This window comes from Ascaphus truei, unplaced genomic scaffold (genome assembly GCF_040206685.1).
Source record: "Ascaphus truei isolate aAscTru1 unplaced genomic scaffold, aAscTru1.hap1 HAP1_SCAFFOLD_1060, whole genome shotgun sequence".
Taxonomy (NCBI): domain Eukaryota; kingdom Metazoa; phylum Chordata; class Amphibia; order Anura; family Ascaphidae; genus Ascaphus; species Ascaphus truei.
Window position 1 is genome coordinate 4,401 of NW_027453925.1, and position 4,924 is coordinate 9,324.

General features: G+C 37.4%; 1 long non-coding RNA gene across 1 annotated transcript; it reads left to right on the forward strand.

Annotated features, from left to right (window-relative positions):
- The first annotated feature begins 396 nt into the window (after positions 1 to 396).
- On the forward strand, positions 397 to 4,281 carry LOC142475029 (uncharacterized). The gene is made up of 3 exons (XR_012790675.1): positions 397 to 664; positions 1,083 to 1,143; positions 1,381 to 4,281. It is a non-coding gene; the product is annotated as an uncharacterized LOC142475029 (long non-coding RNA).
- The last annotated feature ends 643 nt before the right edge of the window (positions 4,282 to 4,924 follow it).

A 4,924-nucleotide genomic window follows, 5' to 3' on the forward strand; every position in this document is an offset into this window, starting at 1 on the left:
CCCACCCTTACTATTCACACCCACCCTTACTATTCACACCCACCCACCCTTCCTGTTCCCACACCACCACACACCCACCCTTCCTCTTCCCACCCACCCACCCACCCACTCTTCATTTATGTTCCCACACCCCCACCCAACCACCCTTCCTCTTCACACACCCACCCTTCCTCTTCACACCCCCCCACCCACCCTTCCTCTTCACACACCCCCACCCACCCACCCTTCCTCTTCACACACCCCCACCCACCCTTCCTCTTCACACCCCCACCCACCCTTCCTCTTCCTACACCCCCACCCACACACCATTCCTCTTCCCACACCCCCACCCACCCTTCCTGTTCCCATACCCCCACCCTTCCTCTTCCCACACCCCCACCCACCCTTTCTCTTAGCACACCCCCACCCACACACCCTTCCTCTTTACACACACCCACCCACACACACTTCCTCTTCCCACACCACCACACAGCCATCCTTCACACACAACACACCCATCCAAACAACATTCCTCTTCCATCACACCCCTACCCTTCCTATTACACCACCCACCTTTACCACCACCACCCCCACATAACTATTTTCTTTTACACACTTTCACAGGTCACAACAAATACTATTTTTCTACGTAAACACAGCACAGGAAAAGTTTTACTCACAAAAGGTAACTTATTAATCTTCATGTATGCATTCTACAACAATTTTATTTACATCATACCTACACATATTACACACACCCATCCACCTTCCTCTTCAACCACAATTCCTATTACACCACCTTTAACACACACCCCCATACAAACACTTTTTTACACACTTTCACACGTCTACAAAATACATATTGTTTCAACATACACACACTACATTTTTCAACACCACCACACTCACATCGTTCACACACACACACACACACACACACACACACACTTTCTCTTCACCAAACACAACCAACAAAACAACATTCATGTTCCCTCACACCCCTACCCTTCCTATTCCACAATTACTCTTCAAACAACAAAGCACCCACCCACCTTTACCACCACCACACCCACATAACTATTTTCTTTTACACACTTTCACAGGTCACAACTAAAGTATTTTTTCTACTTCAACACAGCACAGGAAAAATTACACTCACACAAGGTAAGTTATTACGTTTCATCTTTGCATTCTAAAACAATTTAATTTACATCATAACTACACATATTAAACTTTTTATTACATACATTACAGCATTATTAAATCATTACATACATATACACCATTATTACATCTCATTTTTACTTTTCATAATTTACAATACACATTTATCAATTACACTAACATTCACATTTACATCTACAAACACACATTTATTAACTTTTTTCCTTCTTTTTACAGGCATCAACAGTACCGGCTTTCACAATTCTACAAACCCCCCAAATCCACCCCTCCAACTAAATACAAGACGTGCTCCATCAGATGGTGGATATACAGCAACAATACATCTTCGAAACAACACTAATATACAAGTCGACAACAAATGGATTGTTCCATATTCTCCACTACTTTCTAAAACTTTTAACGCACACATTAATGTAGAATACTGTAATTCTGTTAAATCTATTAAATACATTTGCAAGTATGTCAACAAAGGAAGCGACATGGCCATTTTTGGCATCACTAACGACAAGATCAAAGATGAAATTTCACTATATCAGTTGGGACGATATATTAGTAGTAATGAAGCCGTTTGGAGGATTTTGTCTTTTCCAATTCACCAACGTCATCCAACTGTTGTTCACTTAACAGTTCATTTAGAAAATGGACAAAGAGTATACTTCACACCTCATAACGCTCACTCACTTGCAGCTCAACCACCAAACACAACTTTAACTGCCTTCTTTCAATTGTGTCAAAATGACTCTTTTGCTAAGACATTACTATATCCTGACATTCCTAAATATTACACTTGGAATTCATCTACTAAAATTTTTAACAAAAGGAAACATGGAGTACGTATTACAGGAGAAGACGCCGTACAAAGTGAAGCATTGGGTCGTGTATATACAGTTCATCCAAATAACGCTGAATGCTTCTTTCTTAGAATGCTACTTCATAATGTTCCAGGACCAACTTCTTTTACACATCTCAAAACTGTGGATGGACACCTTTGTCAAACTTATCGCGAAGCTTGCCAAAAACTTGGATTACTAGAGGATGATCAACACTGGAATACTACTTTATCAGAAGCTGTTTTACATTCTTTACCTAATAAAATAAGAAACCTTTTTGCTATTATCATTACCACCTGCCACCCATCCAACCCTAACACTCTATGGGATACCTACAAAGACTACATGAGTGAAGATATACTGGCAAAAGCACAAACAGACAACCCAACACTACACTTACATTTTTCTCCAGAAATTTACAACGAAGTACTCATTTTGTTAGAAGATAAATGCCTAGCTATTAATAACAAAACACTACTTCAATTAGGAGTACAATCTCCTGAACGTCACCACCGCGATATACTTAATTCAGACATTATGCGTGAGAGAAACTACAATATTATACATCTTAAAAATTATGTTGCATCAAAAAAACCTATGTTAATTCCACAACAATTACAAACATACCAAAACATTATGTCTCACATCACAAAGGAACAAGGTGCCATTCTTTTCCTTGATGCTCCAGGGGGAACAGGAAAAACATTTCTCATCAACTTACTCCTTGCAGAAATTAGAATGGAACACAACATAGCACTTGCTATTGCATCATCTGGAATTGCAGCCACTCTTATGGATGGAGGAAGAACTGTGCACTCTGCTCTTAAATTACCTCTAAACATTGCCAATGAAGAAAACCCAACATGTAATATAACAAAAAATTCTGGACAAGCACGTGTACTACAAACTTGCAAACTTATTGTGTGGGATGAATGTACAATGGCTCACAAAAAATCACTTGAAGCCCTTGATAGAACATTAAAGGACTTACGTAACTGTCAAGACATCATGGGAGGAGCTGTAATACTTTTAGCTGGTGATTTCAGACAAACACTTCCTGTTATACCAAGATCAACACCTGCAGATGAACTTCATGCATGCCTTAAATCTTCTCATCTATGGCACAATGTTAAACATTATCCTTTAACTACAAATATGCGAGTACAACTTTTAGGAGAATCTAATACTCAAGATTTTGCAAACAAGCTTCTTCAAATTGGTGAAGGTACTTTACCTACTAACTTATCTGGAGAAATTGATTTTCCAACACAATTTGCACACATGATGACATCACTTACAGACCTCATACATCACGTATATCCAAACATCATACAAAATTATAACAATCACCAATGGCTATGTGAACGAGCCATACTTGCAGCAAAAAATAATTGCGTTAATGACATTAATCATCAAATACAAGATATGATTCCAGGAAATATTACAGAATACAAGTCCATAGATACCGTCGTAGATAATGATGAAGCCGTTAACTATCCCACTGAATTTCTTAACTCACTTGAGCCGCCTGGAATGCCACCACATCGCCTTCGAATTAAAATTGGAACACCCATCATGCTACTTCGCAATCTCAACACACCTAACCTTTGTAATGGAACAAGACTCTGCATCAAAACATTAATGCCCAACCTCATTGAAGCTACTATATTAACAGGAAAGGCCACAGGAGAAGATGTCTTCATACCCCGCATTCCACTCATTCCTACTGACATGCCCTTCAATTTCAAACGCCTACAATTCCCAATCAGACTGGCATTTGCTATAACCATCAACAAATCACAAGGACAGTCAATTAAGTTCACTGGAATCAACTTACAATCACCATGTTTCTCCCATGGACAGTTATATGTCGCATGTTCTAGAGTAGGCTCATCCCATGACTTATATATATTTGCTCCAAATGGATCTACCAAAAATGTGGTTTATAAACAAGCATTACAATAAACATTTACTATTAGCATTCTTACACACATCAAATTACATTTACTACAACACTACTTTTACATTTACACACACATATCACGGATTTTCATCCAGGGATTGTTCCGATTGCCAATTCTTGGAGTCAGGAAGGAATTCTTTTTTCACCTTAATACGGTTTTTTTTTTGCCTTCCTCTGGATGACAACGTATGTTCACACATACAATTAATTTTCTATTATCAACTTGCATTTAATAACAACTATCATTTATTACTATACCAATTATTATCACATGGACTCTTACATATGTTTATTACAAATGTATATACCACTTTTTATTCTTCATCAACGACAATAAAATATTTTTACAAATTTTATATATTACTCTTTGTTTTCATTGTATTTCATTCATATACTTTTTATTATAAACAACATTATTTTTTATTTTATCCATTCACATTCCGGGCAACGCCGGGTCTATCAGCTAGCATTACAATTAACATTGACTTTCCTCAATTTCCATGAACTCTACATATTGCCATAAGAAATTACAAAAAAATTAAAGACACTCAATACACTACTGTCATCTTTTATTACTACATTATTTTACAACACACACTTTAACATTACATCAAATACACTCCTCTCAACAATGGACATTCACATCTTTCAAGAAGCATTTCCAACAATAACATTTTCAAAAATAACTACCGTAACAACTAACATACACTTCAAACATTTGCCCTCATATACATGTGCTTTCTACTACTGTTGATTTACAAACACAATTCTAACTAATATTGCATAACATTGGCATCACATTACAACTTTCACATACAACATTTACACATACTTATTCACACTTCACATCCCGGGCAACGCCGGGTTTCTCAGCTAGTTTTATATATTAAGATAACAATGGACAGTGGTGCTAAAGGATAATGGATATGTATTACAACGAAAAAAGCATCCTTATGAAGAAGCACAC